Source organism: Euleptes europaea, chromosome 3 (assembly GCF_029931775.1).
Source record: "Euleptes europaea isolate rEulEur1 chromosome 3, rEulEur1.hap1, whole genome shotgun sequence".
Classification (NCBI taxonomy): Eukaryota; Metazoa; Chordata; class Lepidosauria; order Squamata; family Sphaerodactylidae; genus Euleptes; species Euleptes europaea.
This window is the reverse complement of record NC_079314.1, coordinates 102,556,102-102,580,471: the sequence shown is the minus strand read 5'-3', so window position 1 is coordinate 102,580,471 and position 24,370 is coordinate 102,556,102.

Below are 24,370 nucleotides of genomic sequence, written 5' to 3'. Positions count from 1 at the left end.
TATATAGGTATATAAAATAGGTATACAAAACAAACATTTACTGATAATAAATCATAAAGAAATTTATTTTAAAACAATTCTTTGGTATTTTTTGTGACCCCCACATTCAGTTAAGCGACCTCATATAGGGTCTCAACCCACAGTTTAAGAAGCTTTGATCTAGAACACCCGTCTTTACTCAGCCTTGCTGGTCATCGTCTGGCTTCATTACTTCATTCTTATCAGTTTCACTCATACACGGAGGAGGAACAACTTGAATTAGCTATATCAAGACTATTGTTTGGACAATTATACTTGCTTGTATTTTCAGTTACAGAACAATATCTGAAATATTATACTTACCTGCGTTCTTACTTGTGGGAAATTCATTAAAGAAATTTTGTAATATTGTGAAAATTGTCATGTAAACTTTTGAATGTGTATTAATATGCAATACTAATTTGTGTTGTTTTGGGATATAATTTGGCCATCGTGCTGTTGATTTGGTTCTGTCTTTGCATTCGGCACAGTGTTATTTTTGTATCAAATTTGAATTGGGTTGGACAGGATGTTTGTTTTATAGGGTAGTTGTTTAGGTAATGTGTTTTCAATTGTTGTGATTATATTATCTGCATTTAATGATACATGGGATCTGCTTTGCCCAGAACCTGGAAAGGTTAGACATATATGATGATGATGACGACGACGATGATGATGATTGATGATAATTGAGTGCCATCAAGTCACAACGGAGTTATGGTAACCCCTCATGGGCGAGAGATAAACAAAGGTGGTTTGCTATTGCTTTCCTCTACTTAGCAACCCTGGTCTTGCTTTTTAGTACTGACCATGGCCCCCCCTGTTTAACTTCCAAGTTAACTTTCGGGGGCTGTGGCTCCATGGCAGAGCATCTGCTTGGCACGCAAAAGGTCCCAGGTTCAATCCCCGGCATCTCCAGTTAAAGGGACTAGGCAAGTAGGTGACGTGAAAGGCCTCTGCCTGAGACCCTGGAGAGCCGCTGCCGATCTGAGCAGACAATAGTGACTTTGATGGGCCTGGGGTCTGATTCAGTATAAGGCAGCTGCATGTGTTCAAGGGGAAGCAATAAAACATGGTGTGCCACAGTCCCCTTCTACACCAGTTCATTCGATACGCACCAAATTTGTGAAAAGGCTGCATGTCCACACACTACAGATGCAATTTTATGTTTCAGATTCAACCGCTGCTGAAAAATGCCAGACACAACAAGACATCTCCCTTGAAGATGGAGGTACCATAATGAAAGCTCGCATACCTGTTCAGAACACATTTCAAGCTCATCAGGGACAAAGGCTCTAGCCGGCCCACTTCTTGCTGTGTGTCGAATTTCCTATTAGCAGGGAGTTTTTCACTTTGGGGAACGTGGCAAAATGTGACTCTCTCCACCAGCGATCTGAAATGGTGCTATCCATTCCACTGCCTTGCTCCGCTGCATGCATACATCCAATTTAGTTGTTTGGTTTTTCAATTCATTTGGATATTTTGTTTGATAAAACCTGTACAGTTGCATTAAGGGACAGTTTAAGGTAGTATTTTTCATTTTTTAAAGAATTATTAGAGGCAACAGGAGCTACTTAAATTGATGTCCTTAGATATCCCTTTTGATAGCTTTCCTGCCAGCATGGGTTTGTTGCCTTCGGCCATTATTGCTGTATAGAATACCACTTAAGGCACAGGAAGAAAAGCCTTCCTGTGGTGAAATTAACCGTGTTAAGCATGTATGACTGACAAGCACGTCTTGTACAGTTTAATGGATCATTGCTACACTGTTCAAGGTTACTAACTTCTGGGATAAAAGAAAAAAGGCACTTTGGTAAAATGATTATAGTAGATTATAGTTCGCTTGAAAGTAGCTATGGATTGTTGCATTTCTTTTCTCATCTTGAAGAGTGTTTTGAGGGTCCCAGAACCAACCACTGCTTAGGAAGGGGCATGCAGAAGGTCCCAGATTCTGTCCCTTGCATCTCCAGTTAAAGGGACTAGGCAAGTATAGTATCCAGATCACGCGAAGTTATAGTATCACTTTGCTCTGGTTAGACCTCACCTCATTGCTGACAGATGGCCATCTAGTCTCTTCTTATAAACCTCCAGGGAAGGAGCACTTACCATCTCCCAAAGAAGCCTGTTCCACTGAGGAAACGCTCAAACTGTTAGAAATTTCTCACTGTGTAAGGGAGGGAAAAATGGATGTAGGTAAGAAGCTGAGCTGCAGCAAAAACGTAGAAGTGGAGGGAAATCAAGGCAGGAAAAATGTGTCTACAGACTCCAATTTAGACAAAGCAAGTGAAGCTAAAACCAGAGAGGAGCCAGTCTCTCTTTTTTACTATTAGGACATCCAAATGTCTTTTCCTGTCTTTCCTGCTTATTGGTTAGCTTTCTCTTGTGGCATTGCTGTCTGTCTCCAGAAGTGACAATTCTCTATTAAGTGGCTCCAACAGCTGCTCCATTCTGTATCCAAAGACCTCCCCCTTCTCCTTTTCCCCCCAGGAACATCCTACTGTTCCCCTTTAAATAAAAAAGCGCTTTCCCTTCCAAAATCGAAGATGGGGAGGACAAACCTTTTCATAGCAGATTTGATATTAAAGGCAAGCTGACACGAACAACTGGAGGCTGTGGTCTATGAACAATCCAGAGCAGTCAGCAAGAGGGTGGGGATTGAAACACTCTGAATGTCAGCTACATGACAATGCCATCAGTCATTGACTTGTTCAAAAACAGCTGCAGATTGTGAAGTCTTTGTGTGCTGGAAGACATTTTGGAACATTGATCTGAACATTGAGATTTTCAGTATGCCTGCCCTGGGGAGAGGAACATGGCTCGGTGGTACAACATCTACATGTAGAAGGTCGTAGGCTCCTGGCATTTCCAGTTCAAAGGATCAGGTGGTAGGTGACTTGAAAGACCCCTAGATGAGACCCTGGAGAGTTACCAGTCAGAGCAGACAATACTGACTTTGATAGTCCAAGTGGTTGACTCCGAATAAGGCAGCTTCGTGTGTTGCCAATGCAGTCTCTCTCAGGAGTACATAGAAGATCTCCCATCATCTAAAATAGATATCCAAGATTCTTCAAGGACCTCTTTCAGATATCCTGACTTGCAAGCTAGATGGCTCAGAGTAGACAGATTTCATTAGATCTTCAAAGCTAAGCAGGGTTGGACCTGGCTCATACTTGGATGGGAGACCACCAAGGAAGCCTAAGGTTATTATGCAAAAGCTGGCAATGGCAAACCACCTCTGGACATCTCTTGCCTTGAAAACCCTACGGGGGTTGCCATAATTTGGCTGCGACTTGATGACACTTTCCACCACCGGCTTGCAAGCAGTACCCAAGGCAAACGTATACCACCATACTTTGCTTTGGGTATTGCTTGCAAGTCAGAAGACCTGAAAGAGGTCCCAAAGAGTCCAAGACATCTTGTTTAGATGGTAGAAAATAAGTTCTCAAATGAATCGTGTTAGATATTGCTGGCCAGCTTCTACTGAAAGATATATCTTACCTGTGTTAACAAGGGATTTTTGCCCCAGGAGAACAGCCTTAGAATACTGATTGGGTGAACTAGTCTTGTGATAACTTTCACTTAAATTAATCTAATGTCCTGCCAAATATCACTGTAGAGAGGTGTTACCTTTTGTTTTTCGCAGGAATGACATGGAGCTGCAATGACACCGATGTGAAGATATTTTATTGAAGGTCACTTCTAATTTTATCTTCTGGAGAAGCTTATTGTTGATTAATGGAGAATTGGAGCAGCGGTTTGGCGTCATTAAATAGCAATGTAAAATGTCCCAGATTAATGAGAGGTGACTTTGGAATGGCTGGATTCTTTTTCTTTCGCTCATGAAGAAGAGAAAGCAGCCAAGAAAGGTTGGCACTAGAGGGAAGGAAGTCTCAAAGGGGGTGGCTAGGCTCCAGGAGGTGGCAGTCATGGGGATGGAGGTGTGAGGGAGAGCACAGGAGGGGATGTCCAGTCAAGGAGGACACAGCGGCAAAGGCCAAGGAGGAATACCCGGCGAGACTGGCGCAAGCTCAAAGGGCCAGTTCCCAGTCTGAGGCCATGGGCAAACAAGACACTGAATAAAAATCTTCTTGGAGATAAGAATAAGAAGAGAAAAAGAGTTGGTTTTCATACACCAAGTTTTCTCTCCCTTTAAGGAGTCTCAAACCAGCTTTCAATTGCCTTTTCTTCCTCTCCCCAAAACAGACAACCTGTGAGGTGGGTGGGGCTGAGAGAGTGTGACTAGACCAAAGTCACCCAGCTGGCTTCATGTGGAGGAGTAGGGAAGCCAACCCAGTTCACCAGATTAGCGTCTGCCACTCATGTGGAGGAGTGGGGAATCAAACCCGGTTCTCCAGATTGGAGTCCACCTCTCCTAACCACACTACCAAATAAACTTGTAGCAAAGCATGGGGAAATCTTATGGTAAATGTACATGTGTTTTCTTGTAGGTACTTGTAGATATTGAAGAGTACAGAGACAGGGTGCTGCCACTACAACATCTGACCTGTTGTTCCATTGATCTTCCCACTCACCGTCCTCTTCTCTGTCCTTTGGGGAGCTTAGAAACACATTGTTGACATCTTCTCTTACTGCCTTGGAGCTTTTCTATGTAGACAAGGTCCTGTACCCTATAAATCCGCTGAGAAGCTTCCTCTAGCTTAAGAGGCTCTTCTGTTGGTAGAAGTGCCACTTAAGGTGAGGAAGAACCACTTAAGTTAGAGGAAGTCTTCAAACTTTGCTGAGTGCAGTACTAGGATACAGGCCAGGGTCCTGGAAATGGTGTGCTACTAGGACCAAGATAATTCCTGTGTTGCCATGGGGTTGCCAGGTCCCTCTTCACCATCAGTGGGAGGTTTTTGTGGTGGAGCCTGAGGAGGGAGGGGGTTTGGGGAGGAGAGGGACTTAAATGCCACAGAGTCCAATTGCCAAAGCGGCCATTTTCTCCAGGCGATCTGATCTCTATCGGCTGGAGATCAGTTGTAATAGCAGGAGATCGCCAGCTAGTACCTGGAGGTTGGCAACCCTTGTTCTGCACCTGTTGACTGTCTTGGATGCCTTCAATATCAGGAAAAGAGAGGTAGGAATAACCAGCAGTTGCAACCCACAGGATTGTGATGCCACCTTTGAAGCAGACCTGACGGGGCCCATCAGGATGGAAATCTGTAGAATCATCCCCCACCCTGCTCTGAGCTCTCTAGATGGCAAGAAGCAGCATACACAAGGAAAGAAATGTATACTGAATATTTTTTTTAAGCGTTGTGAGCATGCAAAACATTTAATCAAAGCTCATGGAAAACTAGACAAACTGGCAAAGCTCTGGCTGACTAGCGGTCAGGGATAAGAATGAATTCTGTCTGCTTTGGTTTGAATATCCCCATTTAAATTCCACTATTCTCTTGTGAAAAACTAACCCATGAGAGTAAAATGAAACAAAAGAATTATCAGCGACAACATGTACTATTTATTTATTTACTTGATTTATATCCAGTCTTTCTCCCCCATGGGGACCCAAAGCAGCTCACAAACTTCTCTTCTTCTCTGTTTTATCCTCACAACAACCCTGGGGGTAGGTTAGGCTGAGAGTGTGTGACTGGCCCAAGGTCACCCAGCATGCTTCTATGGCACGAGTGGGGATTTGAACCTGGATTTCCCAGATCCTAGTATGACACTTTAACCATTATACCACACGCTGACATCATATAAAAGCAAATGAATCACCATATAGCTGAACAGTTTGGGAGAAGGAAAAAAATAGGAAAAGATTGCTGGGGGGAAAAGTATTATCTCCTAAAGGAAGATACTTACTAAAGGAAGAATTTCACAGTCACCAAGTCAGCTAGATCAACTTTATATGTGCAGAGAAGGTTTTTTGCCACTCCCAGATCCAATGTCTGACCAATCTGTTCAGCAACATCTTTATATATAGACAAGCTGATAAGATGTCCTGCAAGGTGCTTCTTTATTGAAGAAGCTGGAATAGTTCACTGTTGAAACAATGCAATTGTAAACATTTACTTCAATGGGACTTACTCCCCAGGAGGAGGAGGAGGAGGAGGAGGAATAGTTCACTGTTGAAACAATGCAATTGTAAACATTTACTTCAATGGGACTTACTCCCCAGGAGGAGGAGGAGGAGGAGGAGGAAGAGGAAGAAGAAAAAGAAGAAGAGGAGGAGGAGGAAGAGTTGGTTTTAATATGCCAACTTTCTCCACCACTTAAGGAAGAATCAAACAGGCTTACAATCACCTTCCCTTCCCCTCCCCACAACAGACACCCAGTGAGGTAGGTGGGACTGAGAGAGTGTGACTAGCCCAAGGTCACCCAGCTGGCTTCATAGGTAGGAGTGGGGAAACCAACCCAGATCACCAAATTTGCATCTGCGGCACATGTGAAGGAGGGGGGAATCAAACCCAGTTCTCCAAATCAGAGTCCGCTGCTCCACACCACCGCTCTTAACCACTATACCACGCTGTGTTTAGGACTTTAGTTTTAATAAGCATTATCAGAAATGGATTGAATTTCATGAAAAACTGGCCTTATAACTGAACTAATGTGATCTGGCTTATGGCTGAAAAACAGAACCATGTAAATAGGTAGCGAATACTGTCATAGCAACAGCTCTCTGGCTTGCCTTTCAATTCTGTTCCTCAGCTGGCTAAGTACTTTTTCAAACAAAAGAGCTGTTGAGCCACAAGGCTCAACCTCTGCAAGTATTTGATGGGGACAACGCACCAAAAAAATCAGATTTATCAGGTCTGCCATTCTGCGGGAGTTCCAAAAGAAGCATAGAATGTGAAGCACGTGCTTAAACTTCAAGAGACTCTCCATTTTCATTTTAAAAATACGATTCTGGCCCTCAAGGCTGCCTAAAAGAAAAAGAGTGGGTAGAAGTAGATTTCTGGGGATTGGGATGAAAGGCCTGTACCCTGCCTATCTCCCTGTCCTTGTGTAACACTGAAGAAAATAAGGGGGCCGCACCAAGGCAAAACAAAGGCAAGGAAATGAATGGTACAGAGAGAAACAAATTCTTTAATAATTTATATAACCACCCTAACGCGTTTCGCATACAGCTTTGTCAGGGGAAATTAATAAATGAGAAAATAACACATAATATTAATATAAATGTATGTGATACACAATTAAAACATTTTTTAAAAATTATATAGAAAAATTATACATAGGACAATTCACAGAACGTGTACAGAGTGCAATGTCTAATTACATCTTAATATTCCCTTGCTTTCCTTGTGTAGCAATGCCCAAATAAATTAGGCAAAATTGCACAATTAATGGTGCAATCCTAAAGGGAAGCCCGAAAGCACTTAGGAGGTGGCGTAACCCTGGAGCCAGTGTAAATGCCTTTTGCGCCAGCGTAAGGGGCATTTACGCCGGCGCCTAGCCATTTACACCAGTACTGAGGAGTGGCGCAGCCACATCACACATGGGCACTGGAGCAGCCGCAATGGCAGTGCACCTCTGTTGCACGGGCTTACGCCGGCACCAAAGGGGGTGTTCCCAGGAGCAGGGCTGGCATTGGTCAGCTCCCTGAGCCCTTTCACCCCCAGAACGCACACTTTTGCTGGCACAAACTTACACTAGCATAAATGGTGGCACAGCCCATGGAACTGTGTACAGCAGTTCCATGGGGATTGGGGGAGCATTCCTTTTCAGCTTCCTGGCTGTGGCTCAGCTGCACCATGTCTGTGCCATCCCTGTCCACGGCGCAACTCAGGATTGCACTGTAAGTCTGCAGAATATGAGAAATCATGCAGGGAAAGATCACCTCTGCTTCCTCATTCTGTAAGGGAAGGGAATGCATTTGTAAGCCGTTTTGATTCTTCCTTAAGTGGTAAAGAAAGTCAGCATATAAAAACCAACTCTTCTTCTTCTTCAGTCTCCTTTGCAAGTACTGACAATGCTTAGCTTCTGAGATCTGATGAGATCTTCCTTCCACAGATCTGTTGAATGAATTCAAAATTATCTCAAACTATACCTTTCCTTCAGTATCACAGAGAGATACATTGAAGTCTGGATGCCATTCAAACATAGTACATATAAATATTTAAATTGGTTGGCTACCATGCTATTTACCGATAATCTGCACTGGGTGGTATCAACCTCAGAACGTTATTCCTCATTAATCTCTCAGCCTTTCTTGCCAAATGCTGATTTATTTTTATCTTCTTCAAAAGCTGTTGTGCAGATAAATTATATGAATGAATCTTGATCCTTCTGAGAAAAGAGCAACGTGTTTATAGATAGCCTCTGCTTCTTCTAGGAAATAAACAAATGCAGAAAAATCTAATAATTGGTTTGTTTTCTTCTGTTTACCCAGCTTGAAGGCAATGTCCAGTATGGATCAGTAAATGAATTACGTTTAGCTATTCCTTGCTGCTCTTATGGTTCAAGCAGGCTTACATAAAGCCTCATTAAATTGCATGTGTCAAGAAGGGACTCAACGGACCTGAAATGTCCCCCACCCCAAACCCTTTTAAAGGTAAAGGTCCCCTGTGCAAGCACCGGGTCATTCCTGACCCATGGGGTGACGTCACATCCTGACATTTCCTAGGCAGACTTTGTTTATGGGGTGGTTTGCCAGTGCCCTCCCCAGTCATCTTCCCTTTACCCCCAGCAAGCTGGGTACTCATTTGACCAACCTCAGAAGGATGGAAGGCTGAGTCACTCTTGAGCCGGCTACCTGAAACCGACTTCTGTAGGGATCGAACTCATGTCGTGAGCAGAGCTTTTGACTGCAGTACTGCAGCTTACCACTCTGCGCCATGGGGCTCTCCAAACCCTTTTACTGGACCTTTTTAATTTAATTTAATTTTTGCTGCTGCTGTATAGCTGTTACTTCTCCTCTTGGCTGCTGTTTTGATACTTTTCACCCATTGGCTTTCTCCTTTCCTGGGAGAACTCTGAGCCAATCAGGAATCACTTAATGAATGTGAAGACATCACGGGCCTACATAGCCAATCAGACATGGTTCCTTGACAATTAAGAATGTTTCTGAAATTCCCTCCCTCTGATTTACCTTATCCTTATTGTGGAAGGGAAGGGTTGACTGCACCTTGAAAAGGAGATGGTTTAAACCACCCTGATGGTTTAAACCATCTCCTTTTCTGGAAACTCATAGCTGAAAGCTGCTTCTTTTGACCCAAGGAAACAGCAACCAAAGAAGGTGGCAATGGGGTCTTCGAAAGGCAACTATTGCCGGCCAACACAAAGCTCCGGAAGCTGAAAGAGTCACAGCAGCTCATCTGGCCCCCCAGGGAGATTAGGGTTGCCAGGTCCCTCTTTGCCACCGGCTGGAGGTTTTTGGGGTGGAGCCTGAGGAGGGCGGGGTTTGGGGAGGGACTTAAATGCCATAGAGTCCAACTGCCAAACCGGCCATTTCCTCCAGGTGAACTGATCTCTATCGGCTGGAGATCAGTTGAAACAGCAGGAGATCTCCTGCTACTACCTGGAGGTTGGCAACCCTAAGGGAGATTAAACACTCATGTAAGTTATTTATAAAGTACAAATGCATGATAGAACAGCTAGAAGACAGGCAGTAGGCCTGTCGAAGTACCTAATTCAATGTCGATGGATTCTACTTCTGCTGCCTAGCAGCTCATTTGTTCAAATGAGAGTAGGGTTGCTAACCTCCAGGTACTTGCTGGAGATCTCCTGCTATTACAACTGATCTCCAGCTGATAGAGATCAGTTCCCCTGGAGAAAATGGCTGCTTTGGCAATTGGGCTCTATGGCATTGGAGTCCCTCCCCTCCCCCAAACCCTGCCCTCCTCCATCTCCACCCCAAAAACCTCCCTCCGGTGATGAAGAGGGACTTGGCAACCCTAAATGAGAGTCATCCCAAAGTGAACTTGGAAGCAAATGTGGAAGATTCTGAGCATGTGAACATATAGAGCAGGGGTGTCAGACATAAGGCCCGAGGGCCAGATCCGGCCCCTTGAGTGTTCTTATCTGGCCTGCGAGACAGCCAAGACAGCCACCCCCCACCCACTCCGGCCCAGCCTGACCAAGTAACATTTACGTCGTATCCGGCTCTCGTAACAAATGAGTTCGACACCCCTATCTAGAGGTTTTGTGGAAGGCTTAAAGAGTTCAATTATAGCTGGCAAGATGTCTTGTGTGTTGCTGTGGTTGTTTTTACTTATCTGTACGTTTCAGATCTACATAGTTATAGAAGACCCTTTGTGCTTTTATTCCAATGGGGAAAAAACTCAGGGCAAGGACTATCACAATCCATCCTCTGGGCCCACCCAACAGTGACCTTGACAGAGTCTCATCTGGGAAATTCTGTGACATCTAAACAAACCTTAATGTGTAGACTCCAACTTGCTGTGAACCTCAACAGGAACCAGGATGGGATTTCCCATACACTGGCAAACCCATTTGGCAGCTGCTTAAGACGCCTGCTGGGGGTAAAGGGAAGATGACTGGGGAAGGCACTGGCAAACCACCCCGTAAATAAAGTCTGCCTAGTAACCATCGGGATGTGACGTCGACCCGGTGCTTGCACAGGTGACCTTTACCTTTATTTAAAGACACCTGCACAACTTGGGTTGCTAAAGATGTTACCTGTTGCAGTTCAGCCAGTGTGGTGTAGTGGTTTAGAGTGGTGGCTTGGAGCGGTGGACTCTGATCTGGAGAACCGGGTTTGATTCCCCACTCCTCCACATGAATGGCGGATGTTAATCTGGTGAAGTGGATTTGTTTCCCCACTCCTACACACGAAGCCAGCTGGGTGACCTTGGGCAAGTCACAGCTCTCTTAGAGCTCTCTCAGCCTCACCTACCTCACAGGGTGTCTGTTGTGGGGAGGGGAAGGGAAGGTGATCGTTAGCCGGTTTGATTCTCCCTTAAGTGGTAGAGAAAGTTAGCATATAAAAACCATCTCTTCTTCTTCTTCTTCTTCTTCAAATTCAATTTTAAAAGAATACTGCCCTCAACCTTCAGCCATTCACACTATTTGGTACATACAGATATCCTGTGGGGCCAGGAGACAATCTCCACAACCTCAGTAGCTTCATGTTCAGTGACAAAAATAATGTGTAGTGATTGTGAAGTACAAACTGTACTACCTTTTCCCACTCTCTATGATGCACTTTGTCAAGAAATGCAGATAATGTTTGAGCCGCAGAGATTGTTGTCTTATGACGTCATTGCTAGAGCAGATGTTACATTTTATTGTCAGAATTGTCCATATGAGGAAGAAAACCCAGGGCCTGGAACCCAAGTACTGAGCATGTGAACATCGAGAGCAGGGGTGTCAGACAAGTCAAGTTTCTACCAGCGTAACGGAGTGAATTAATGCCAAGCTACTTTCTTCTCGTGCACTTAAACAGGAAAACCGGTAATGAGAAAACGTTGGCAAAACAATTCAGTCTTCTTGTTAGACAGTTTGTATTAGTGGCCAAGCTTATTCTAACAAAAGATTATTGGCAAATAAACAACAGACTCTACTTGCTGCAAAGGTCACTGACAAATGAAAGGATTATTCCATCCTTTGTACGGGGTTTAATACCAATTTAGCAAGGGCAGCCTCAAGCTTTTAGATGATTTCAAGACTGGATTGGAGAGACGGAAGAGGATGGCGAGAGATCAGTGCTACATCCATAGTCTACCACTGCTGCTGGTAGAAGACAAGAGAGTGATGTGAACCTAGCATACCAGATGTAGATCCTCTCTGAGCCAACTGTCTTGCAAGTGGAATGCAAGAAATTAGCTCAGATTGATGAAATTCTGATTGTTCTCCCATCAGAGAATCAGAGAACATAGAGTTGGAAGGGAACACTAGGGTCATCTAGTCCTATGCCCTGCACAATGCAGAAAATTCACAACTACCTCCCCGCATACTCCCAGTAACCTTTACTGCATGCCCAGAAGATGTGGGGAAAACCCCTCCAGGATCCCTGGCCAATCTGGCTTGGAGGAAAATTGCTTCCTGACCCCAAAGGGGCGATCGGCATTATCCTGGGCATGTAAGAAATGCCACGAGAGCCAAACACTGATGCAACCCTTCCTGCCCTCCCTCTCATGATCAAATGTAACCCATCTAGAACTGGCCTTTTACATTCCTTGGAAGAAGTTGTGATATTCTGTTATTATATGGGAGCCAGTGTGGTGTAGTGGTTAAGAGCGGTGGTTTGGAGCGGTAGACTCTGATCTGGAGAACTGGGTTTGATTCCCCCCTCCTTCACATGTGCGGCAGATGCAAATCTGGTGATCTGGGTTGGTTTCCCCACTCCTCCACATGAAGCCAGCTGGGTGACCTTGGGCTAGTCACACTCTCTCAGCCCCACCTACCTCAAAGGGTGTCTGTTGTGGGGAGGGGAAGGGAAAGGTGATTGTAAGCCTGTTTGATTCTTCCTTAAGTGGAAGAAAAAGTTGGCATACAAAAACCAATTCTTCTCCTTCTCCTTCTTCTTCGGAGTTGGTGTCTGTGGCACATGCCTGACTTCCGCTCCATGTGAAAGTAAACAGGGATTCTTAGGAACTAGATTCATCACCACCCAACCAGCATTTACTGCACAGAGATAAGCACAAAATTATACCTTTTGATGAGTTCAGGCTCCCAGGCTTTAGACGGCACAGGAACCTGGCAGTTCACACAGCAGAACAGGACATTCAACCTCACTGGAACTCTCCTTTGTATTAAGTTAAAAATAAAAGAACACAGCCTTGAATGTTATCGGCTTAGCTGTTTTCTAAGAACAAGCTCCCATGGAAAGGTAGCGAGAAAGTTCAGCATGGAGCCATTCCGGTTCCAAAGTATTGAGGTCCAGGTAAACAGTTTGACAACCTGACCCCATCCATCTATGGTCCATGGAGACTGCAGAGGCCTTCGCCAAAAGCCAGAGGTCCTAGAGCCATTGGGAAGTCACACCCTCTCTGTCTCAGGTTTTTTAAAAAAACCTTTCTCAAAGGAAGCTATGACTGATTAGAAATGCTCACTTTATTCTGATATACACCAAACCGATCTTCATCCTCTGCTTTCCCCCTTCATTCCCCTTTCCTTGTAATTTTAGTTTGTAATCAGTTGAGCAGGCATGGGTGTTCTTTGTCACCACTTTGGGAGAGGATTGACTGAAAAGCGGGATATAAATATGGTGGTGGAGGGAAGTGCCATCAAATCACAGCTGACTTATGGCAACCCCATAGAGTTTTCATGGGAAGAGAGACGGAGGTGGTTTGCCATTGCCTGCCTCTATGCAGCAGCCCTAGATTTCCTTAGAGGTCTCCCAACCCTGGTTAGCTTGTGAAATCTGACAAGATCAGGCTAGCCTGGGCCACTCAGGACAGGGCAGGACAAATACAGGGCAGGACAAAGTGTGGGGGCACAGCCTGTGGTATTGCGCCACGGCAGCCAGAGGTCTTCAAGGGCTAAAAGTATGCCAGGGAGCTAGAAAGTCACTGAGTGACAACTCATTGTAGTCATTAATTTACTAAGTAAGGCTCTATCATCCATCTTGACCCCTGAAGTATAAGAGTGATGCAACAGTGATGCATTGATTTAAAGCACTGTTGTTGAAAGGTGTGATACTAATGCACTGTTAAGGGTGTTAAGCAGTAGACAGATTTATCCTCATAATCTCCAACAAATTCTATCCATCCCTGGTACTTCTCCATGAAACCCTCAAGCATGGTGCAGTGGTTAAGAGAGGTGGACTCTGATCTGGAGAACCGGGGTTGATTCCCCACTCCTCCACATGAGTGACGGATACTAATCTGGTAAACTGAATTTGTTTCTCCACTCCTACACATGAAGCCAGCTGGGTGACCTTGGGCTAGTCACAGCTCTCTCAGCCCTACCTACCTCACAGGGTGTCTGACTGTTGTGAGAAGGGGAAAGTGATTGTAAGCAGGTTTGAGTCTCCCTTAAGTGATAAAGTCGGCATATAGAAACCAACTCTTCTTCTTCTCCTCCTCCTCCTCCTCCTCAAAAGTGTCTGTTGTGGGGAGAGGAAGGGAAGGCGATTGTAAGCCGGTTTGATTCTCCTTAAAAGGTAGAGAAAGTTGGCATATAAAAACCAACTATTCTTCTTCCCCTGAATGTGTGTGTGTTAAGTGCCGTCAAGTCGCTTCCGACTCAACCTACAGTAAATTAAACTGGGTGCAGGGTTGCATTGCATATTTTTGGAGGCATTTTAAGTCCATCTAATTTGCTAGGGTGTAGGCTGCAGGCATTTTTAGAGGGGAGAGGGTTATTTGAGATTTTATTGTATTTTGTATGTTATACATTTGGATTTGCAAGCTGCCTTGAGGCACAGAGAAAAGTAGGGTGAACATATTGTAGTAAATCAATTAATTAATTTCTGAAGTGGAACTAATGCATAAGAGACCGAGCCCTATGCAGAAAGGCTGAGGGAGTTAGGAAAATGCAAGTGACTGGTCGTCTCCCCTCCTAAGTTTATTCCTTGCCACAAATTATTTATCTAGCTAGACTCACTGCCAGCATATTATTTGTAAAGGATTTGGGCAGGTCTACATTAAACGTGATGGATCTGTCATGATTGCAAGTAGCTTGGCCTTGTATCTTGTTGATTTGAACCACATGTGCTTACCTCTCTACATAGATATCAGTGAATGAATGAACTGTTTAGTATGATCATAGACCAGTACAATAATATATACAATACCAAAAACATTTACATAGAAAACTGATACACAGATGATGTAATGAATTGTACTGTTATTTTTATATCAACACAGTACTACAGTAGAGTTTGGCTGGGTCATGTCGTCCCCCCCCCCATTACTTGCCAAGCAAATGGGGATGTACATTGGGCTATCTCTGGCTCTGGTGTTGCAACTCCCAAAGTGAAATGGAGCAAGTGAATTAATTAGCTTTTCTATCATATGCTTTGGCTAGAAGAAGAAGAAGAGTTGGTTTTTATATGCTGACTTTCTCTACTACTTAAGGGAGACTCAAACCGGCTTACAATCACCTTCCCTTCCCCTCCCCACAACAGTCACCCTGTGAGGTAGGTGGGGCTTAGAGAGTGTGCCTAGCCCAAGATCACCCAGCTGGCTTCGTGTGTAGGAGTGGGGAAACAAATCCAGTTCACCAGATTAGCCTCTGCCGATCATGTGGAGGAGTGGGGAATCAAACCTGGTTCTCCAGATCACAGTCTACCACTCCTGGCTAGCATTGCCAGGTCCCTATTCTCCACCGGTGGGAGGTTTTTGGGGCGAAGCCTGAGGAGGGCAGGGTTTGTGAAGGGGAGGGTCTTCAATGCCATAAATTCCAATTGCCAAAGTGGCGGCTGGAGATCAGTTGTAATAGCAGGAGTTCTCCAGCTAGTACCTGGAGGTTGGCAACCCTAGCTTTGGCCCAATGAAAGTGTTCCATAATTCCCACGTTGTTCTGTGAGTATTCCAGACTCATTGATGGAAGAGGGTGTTTCAAAGATCTCTCTACTTTCCTCCTTTCACTGTTGCTCCAGTCAATAATATATCTACTCTTTATCTGATGAAGGGAGCTTTGACTCTCGAAAGTTTATACCTTGAAAATATTGTTCATCTATAAGGTGCTACTAGACTTGAATCTAGATGGGCCCTTTAGGCTTCTGTGTCATGGTAGCCACTGTTCCCTGGCTTTATCTTGCGGCACTGTCAAGGCCAGGAACCATGTGTGTTGGATCAATTTAAACTAATAGAAAAGTGATTCCACCTAAACATTAGGAAGAACTTTCTGACGGTGAGGGCTGTTCGATGGTGGAATGTACTGCCTCAGAGGGTGGTGGAGTCCCCATCTTTGGAGGTCTTTAAGCAGAGGCTGGATGGCCATCTGTCGGGAGTGCTTTGATTGTGGGATCATGCATGGCGGGGGGAGGGTTGGGGTCACTGGGGATGTGGGGGGAAGGTAGTTGTGAATGTCCTGCATTGTGCACGGGGTTGGACTAGATGACCCTGGTGGTCCCTTCCAACTCTGATTCTATGATTCCATGATTGCACAGGTCCTTGCTCCCTGATTGCCACTTTCTAGTTCCAGCTGGATGATGATGACTTGGTAAAGTGTCATGGGTTTGGACTGATCTTTGCAAGGCCTTTAAAAAATACATCAGTACTGTGGGATGAAGCCATGACATTCTAGCTTCCACAACACTGCTCGAATGTCTCAAGGGCACCCCAGTAGGAAGAGGAAGCAATAGTGCTTCTCCCAATCCTTGAGGTATTTATGGATAGAGCTGGAAAACCTAGTGGGTGATTTTGATGGGCTGCTCTGACTAAGAACCTCTTTCCATGAGCGCTTTGACCTAGATGAAACCATCGGTGGCTGGCATTTAAAAATAGTAACCAATCTCACCAGTCCTATGTGACAGATTGCCGCCACTTGTGTAGAGTGTAGCTCATTGCCTCCCCCCAACAAATGCACATAAAGCAAGGAGTATTTGCACTGTGTCCATGACACATATGCTAAATATGATGGCACATTCATCATACCAAATCTGGTCACTGGATAAGAGCATCAGAATCAATGTCTCTTGCCTCAAAATAGGGATGTACAAATGTGCTCTTTTCTGTTTCTTACTTCTTCTTGTTTTTGCATGCTGTCATTGCGATCCTTTTCTTTTTGTCTGTTTTCATTGCTGGGGTTCCCAATACCAGGGTTTTTGTTAAGCCACTGGCTCAACACCTTTGGGCCATTTATACCCAGTACAAAGATAATATCTACAAATTGCTTCAATTTAAAGGGAATAATTTGCCACAAGGAAACACAAAAATCATCCCTCCATCAAAATGGTCATGTACCAAAGGTGGCCAGTTCCTTGATGGGAGTGATGGAAACTCTGTGGAAGCCACCTTGACCTGCCTAGGAAGAAGGCCAGGATACACTTGCTATAAACCAGGGGTCCCTAACCTTGTTGAGCATGCATGTACTTCTGCAAATTTGATGGAGGATGCTCCCTGCAAAGACAAAGATCATGCTCCTTGGGCTCTTCTGAAACATTTCATAATGAAATGTGGATGAAAGGCAAGATTACTTTGGGGGAAATATACTATGGGAAACAACCAGCTAGGAGCGAGGAAAGGCATCAACAGGTGCCATGGAATACTGATTCACAGGATCAAAAAATTTGGGGACCCCTTTCCTGACCTATCTGGGCCCTGAACAGAGAGGGAGAGGGGGGTCCTGAGTCAGAATGGTAGAGAAAAGGGGGTCACATAGGGTTGCCAACCTCCAGGTCATTATTTGTCAAGTTTCAATTTTTATATATTTCCAGCTGAATTGTTACTAAAAGCATGAATCATCCAAACGGAGACAGAATTGGTCCCGACGGATGTTGCTGAACAATAGGAAGCTGATGAAGAAGTTTGGAAACGGGTTATAAATTACCGAATACCTGTTCTGCCCTATAATTATTTCATTGGATGTTTGTCGCCGTTGCAATATTTGACTTTTGAGGACTATAACACATTTAATGGACTTATACTGTATTAATTGGATTCTTGAAATTGAATAATGAAATTGACCATATATATGTTAACGAAATATATTTAGCTGTAGTTATAATGTATAGTATATTTTTATTGTGTTTATAATTATTTTGGCCATTAGGGCTGTAAGTTTTTGTACTAGGATTGATAGCAGCTTGAGTTTGCTTTGGTTGTAACCTCCAGGTGATGACTGGAGATCTGGGATTACCACTGATCTCCAGGCAACAGAGAACAGTTCCCCTGGAGAAAATGGCCGCTTTGGAAGGTGGACTCTACGGCATTATACCCCACTGAGGTCCCTCCCTTCCTCAAAACCCACCATCCTTAGGCTCCACCCCCAAAATCTCCAGGTATTTCCCAACCCGGAGCTGGTAACCCAAGGGTCACATGAGAATTTTTATTCAGTGCATCCAATGGGCAATGATTATAAACAGTGGCACAAAACATCCCAGCCAGCCCCTAATAAATTATTAACTGAAATAAAAGCCAGAGGAATTGCTGTCAATAACAAACAGCCAGCGCAATATAATAATAAAGGGCTTAACGGTAGGTTTCTGGGGAAGGGCTTCTAATTCTCTGTAAGCTCTCCTCATATTCCGTTTAATATAGCCAACAGCATTCACAGCAAGGCAACAATGCTCTGATCAGCTGAAGACGCTTTACAGTCTTAACCTCTGAAGAAGTCTGCATCACTTAGTTAAGCTTCTCCTTGATTCTTGAGGGAGTCTGTTGAAGGACCCTGGCTTTACAGGGAGTGAGTCTTAATGAGTAAATCCAATATTAGCTCATCTTCTTGCGAAACCTTTGAGAAATGTATCCCTCAAAAAGCTCAGTGTCCTGGAAATGTGTCGAACTACAATGGATCTGCATAGCTCAGTTTGCTATTGGAAGCACAGAATATAGAGAGACACATAGAAGCAAAGGTGCGGTTGTTAAGAGAGTTGGTTTGGAGTGGGGGACTCTGATCTGGAGAACTGGGTTTGATTCCCCATTGGCGGAGGCTAATCTGGTGGGTTGGTTTCCCCACTCCTTCATATGAAGCTAGCTGGGTGACCTTGGGCTAGTCACAGTTCTCCTAGAGTTCTCTCAGCCCCACCTACTTCACAGGGTGTCTGTTGTGGGGAGCGGAAGGAAAGGTGATTGTAAGCTGCTTTGATTCTTCCTTAAGTGGTAGAGAAAGTCGGCATATAAAAACCAACTCTTCTTCTACTTCTCACATTACTAGAGAGGCAGGATTGCTACCCCCTAGGGCCACATCCTATGTCCCTCCAGTCATGTTAGAACAGCGAGATCAAGAGCTTGTGTGCTTGAAAAGTGAAGAAGAATGCAACCTGTGAGCCAAGAAGCCCCTGGTTCAAATCCCCCCCCCAGCACAAGCTAACTAAGATGCCATAAACAAGGCATTAGCTTAATCTGCAAAATGTTGACAAGAATATTGACCTACTCACAGGAGTTCTGTAAACATTTTGGGAATTTGTATAGCCCATGAATGAACACAATGAAATTTGCACTCAGGCAGTCCAGATTTTGTGCCAAGAACAGCTGTTCTGCACTGTGTAGAAATTAGCCAAATGGGAATAATCATTATATTGAACTGTGAAAGGCTGGCTTTTGTAATAGTGAAATCTGTGCAATGGAAAAGCCATGACGAACACATGGGGTTCTACCAAATCTGAGAAACTCCTAAGAGAGCCAGTGTGGTGTAAAGGTTAAGAGCGGCGGACTCTAATCTGGAGGACTGGGTTCGATTCCCCACTCCTCCACATGAAGCCTGCTGGGTGACCTTGAGCCAGTCACAGTTCTCTTAGAACTCTCTCAGCCCCACTTACCTCACAAAGTGTCTGTTGTGGCGAGGGGAAGGCGATTGTAGGCTGCTTTGAGACTCCTTAAGGGCGGAGAAAATGTGAGGTATAAAAACCAACACTTCTTCTCTTTGTAGGCAAATTGATAGTTGTCAAAGTCTTCATATTAAAAAAACAATGGCCAGAGTTTATTTGTCATTGTGGCTTGCCAAAGCAACCAAAGAGCAGGCTGTTGCATCCCCCTGGAGATTCAGCATGGGGAGTCTGAGGAGGGGGCCTGGACATCGCACCCTAAAATCAGTGCTGGAGAAGTTACATCCATGTAGAAATGATCGCCCTATGCCTGTCACTTGAGAAAACCTGGGGCCAGGCTGAGATATTAATCCCAGAGGATGTGAAAAGAGACATGAAGCTTCCCCCCACAACATTTAAATACATTCTTGGAGTGAGACCTTAGAAATGGCGCAAAAGCAAGATTGAGATAGAGTAGAAATTTAAGTTAGATGAATGGTTTTCTCCTTAAGAAGCCAGGAGGATGTGATATTCCGCATCATCGATTCCATCCTGGTCAGAGTCTCAGGTGGCATTTGTTATCCCAGCCAGAGTAATTGCTATCATATTGCTACACTTCCCTCCTCCCCTTGTTCTCTGAATCTGGATTGTTATCTACTTGATGCAGATGCGTTGAGGTAAAAAATGGAACATAAGGTTAACATAACACTAAGTTCGGAAATGATTTCAAGGCACTTGTAAAGATGCCGCTTCCAGATGGCTGCTCTCCTAGAGCTGCAAGTGGAATTTTGCAACTATTTGAAATTTGGATTTTCAGGTCAAAATTGACTTCAGTAATCAAATACGACCATTTTATACAATCACAGAATCATCGAGTTGGAAAGGGCCATGCAGGCCATCTAGTCCAACCCCCTGCTTAATGCAGGATCCTCTTAGACCAAGGGTGTTGAACTCAATTGTTAAGAGGGCTGGATATGACATAAATGTCACTTGGTTGGGCCAGGCCAAACCTTGCCAGCCCAGATCGAGAGTGGGGGGTGGGTGGGTGGCTGCCTCGGCTGACACGTGGGCCGGATAAGTGCTCTCAAGGGGTTGGATCCGGCCCGCGGGCCTTATGTTTAACACCCCTGTCTTAGAGCATCCCTGACTAGTGTTTGTCCAGCCACTACTCGAAGACTACCAGTGAGGGGGAGCTCACCACCTCCCTAGGGAGCCGATTCCACTTTCGAACAACTCTTACTGTAAAAATGTTTTTCCTAATACCCAGCCGGTACCTTTCCGCTTGCAATTTAAACCCATTATTGCAAGTCATATCCTCTGCTGCCAGCAGAAACAGTTCCCTGTCCTCCTCTAGGTGACAGTCCTTCAAATACTTAGAGTGATCATGTCCCCCCTCAACCTCCTCTCCAGACTGAACATTCCCAACTCCCTCATTTTTATTTTTCTGCCATAGACCTGCAAGTTCAGGAATCACTTCCTCCTTGTAGCCATGTCTGTTTTACAAGGATGCTTTCCCTGACAGCTTTTACAAAGTCTGAACCTAGGCTTTAGCTATTGACTTTGACACATATACCTGATGTGCCACCAGTATAATAGCCTCTGCCAAATCTCTGCTATCTTTCTTGTCCCGTGGGAGACAGAGAGGCTCCCTTGATTGACAAGCTCAGTTTAGAGCAATAAGCACTTAGTGGGGTCAGGGACACCAAGAGGATGAAGAGAAATGAGATTCTCAGGGATCGGTGCATGAATCTGCCATCCTCCCAGGTTTCTGGAAGAATCAAATTGAGAAACCAACACAATTACTGTGAGCGCTGGGAAGAGTATTTTGGAGGTGAGGGTCAGGAGGCTGGCGACATAGGAATAAATCCCTGAAAGAAACAAGCCTGTAATTCCGGTTTCTCCAGAGAAATCACTCACCTTTGAACCAGACGTTGTGTTGTACATTTCAGAACAGGTCAATCAGATACCAGTTCTTGACTGCATTTATGGTCTGTCAGGATTCACCTGTGCATTTGGGTTGCAAACATTCACAACTACTTTTCCTTTTCTACCTGACACCTCCCCACATCTATAACTATTGAGCATGTTCTGCTACTGTTGTAGTACACTGTCCTGACAGGTCTACCACACTGCAGTGGTATGCAGAAAGTGGGGAATCTCTCCTCATCGCTCATACTTATGAGCCAGAGAGTAGTCATAGTAACTTCTGGAAAGCTGCCTCCTTGTGCTGTGGTGGCAGCTGCTACCAAACCAACATTTAAAAAAATCTGCATAGCCAATCAATTCTCCAATGGCCTTACTGGGCAAAAGCCCCACCCGACCCTGCCCACGTTCTAAAACCAATTGGTGAGCACCAGGAAATGTGTTAGTGGGCACTCTGGCACCCACAGGCACCATGTGGGGGATTCCTGACCTCGATGAAGTAAGAAGAAGAAGAGTTGGTTTTTATATGCTGGCTTTCTCTACCTCTTAAGGAAGAATCGAACCGACTTAGAATCACCTTCCCTTCCCCTCCTTACAACAGACACCCTGTGAGGTAGGTGGGGCTGAGAGAGCTCTAACAGAGCTGTGACTTGCCCAAGGTCACCCAGCTGGCTTCGTGTGTAGGAGTGGGGAAACAGATCCAGTTCACCAGATTCACCTCCGCCACTCACGTGGAGGAGTGGGGAATCAAACCCAGTTCTCCAGATCAGACTCCACCGCTCCAAACCACCACTCTTAACCACAACACCATGCTGGCATCTGCTTGCCAAATGTGCACTAAGATTACCTTTAAATGATCTTCCATAGCTTCTTATATAGGGCTGCCAACTACCAGGTAATAGCTGGAGATCTCCTGCTATTACAACTGATCTCCAGCCGATAGACATCAGTTCACCTGAGAAAATGGCTGCTTTGGCCATTGCACTCTATGGCATTGAAGTCCCTCCCCTCATCAAACCCCGCCCTCTTCAGGCTCCGACCCAAAAACCTCCCGCCGGTTGCGAAAAGGGACCTGGCAACCCTAATCTTATAGTATCATCTGTAGCTTTAAAAAAGAGAGATTTTGTTATGTATTGCTTTACCAGATGGGTTCTGGCTGGGAAAGACTCACGTGTTTGAGTCCAGGTGTGGATACTGTTGAGGTTATCAACTCATAATAGCGGATGAATATAGTTCTTTATTTGACCCAGAAAACAAGGAATATGTTATTGAAATGGAGGACACTAACCTTTATCTGATTAATGTCGCTGATGAACTGCCTGAGTATGAGAAAGACAATGGACTTTGTGCAGAAGGAGATGTTGTTGTTGATGATGAGAAAGAGTCCTTTGTTGGCTACAATGAGGAGATTAAAAGTTTAAATACTAAGGATTGTGAGTTCCGTTTCTGTCAGGACAGTTAAAAGAGTTAACTTGTTTACATCAACAGTTTAGATAGTCTCAAGGTGATGATGAAATGACAGATGTAAGTATTCTATTGGCCAAGGAATCGCCATTGCAAATGTGCAGAAAGGCAAGGAGTCAGAATTGTTTATTAACCCTGTTCCTTTGCTAAAGGTGTGAAACTTTGGGGCAGGAAGTGCCAGTTGCTTTTTCAATCTCACAGAAGCAAGATGCCTGTTCTTAGCTCTCCTGAGCTGGGACACAGACAAAAGGGATTTAAGCCTTAGTACCTGCTAGCATTTCTAGCAAGATTTATAGGGAACTAGATAGAAAGATTGTTATTTGTTTTTACTCCATGTAACCCTCCCTATTTAGGAAAGTAAAGGATTTTTGTTTGATTAAGAGAAAGGTTTTTGACACTGTTTTATTGTGTGCTTGACTTGATTCTTTCTAACCACAATCACGATCCATGGGCCTTGATTAATTCAACAGATACAAGCATCTGTCATTGTATATCATCACTATCCAGAGCAATACAGGAAGTGGCTAATATTTGTACGCCTTCAATGTATTTTTGGCTGGTCTTTTTCAGTCAAAGAACAAAAGCAGGAACACATCTGTATGGACAGGATTTATAATTTGGAGACATTATTTTTAACGGGGTTAGGAAACTGGTAGTTTGAGGGCTTACACTAAGATCACATAAACTTAGTTTGTTTAAGACCAGAGCTGAGGCTGCTATACAAGATATTTTTAGTTGCTATTATATATTATATCACAATATCTATCAAAAGTGGTAATAATCAGAGCTGTTTCCCATGGATATTTTTAAATTGTGTCCACAACAGGGATGATTTTGAGTTTCTCACCCCTGCTGTTCTGACCTAAAAATCTCATTTTGAGTTCACTTCTCCCTTGTGCAAATCAAACCCATGATTTATTTTTGCACCATTTTCTGTTTCCTTGCAACCAAAATTCCCCTGTAATATGTGGTTTGCAGTTTTCACCATTAAATCAGCATTATTAACATTGTATATACAGGTGTACATATTTTGTACATAAAATAAACATATGTACACAATTAAAACAAATCTATAGCACTGAGAGTTCGATCCCGACAGAAGTCGGGTTCAGGTAGCCGGCTCAAGGTTGACTCAGCCTTCCATCCTTCCGAGGTCGGTGAAATGAGTACCCAGCTTGCTGGGGGTAAAGGGAAGATGACTGGGGAAGGCACTGGCAAACCACCCCATAAACAAAGTCTGCCTAGAAAATGTCAGGATGTGACATCACCCCATGGGTCAAGAATGACCCGGTGCTTGCACAGGGGACCTTTACCTTTACCTTATAGCACTGACAGCACAAAGCAGAGAGCTGAAAGCACTGACAGATTATATAGAAATAAATTAGGGAACTTTTACTCATCCCTCATCTTGGAGGAGATATTAACAGCTTGCTGATACTTTGGTTCTAAAATAAGATTCCCCATTCTCCTATAAAAAAAGACTTGCCAGCCTTTTTCCTGGCAAGACTCACATGTCTTCACGACAGCTGCATGGCAAGCAGATATTCAGCATCTGAAACTTTTTTTTCAGGAATGCAAAGGCAGCGGTAGGAAATGCCACACTGGCTAGATATACATTGTCAATGTTTAACTAATTATTTATAATATGAAGAGAAGGGTACATAGGGAATGTGGGAAACAAGGCTACTTAACTCAGTATAATGC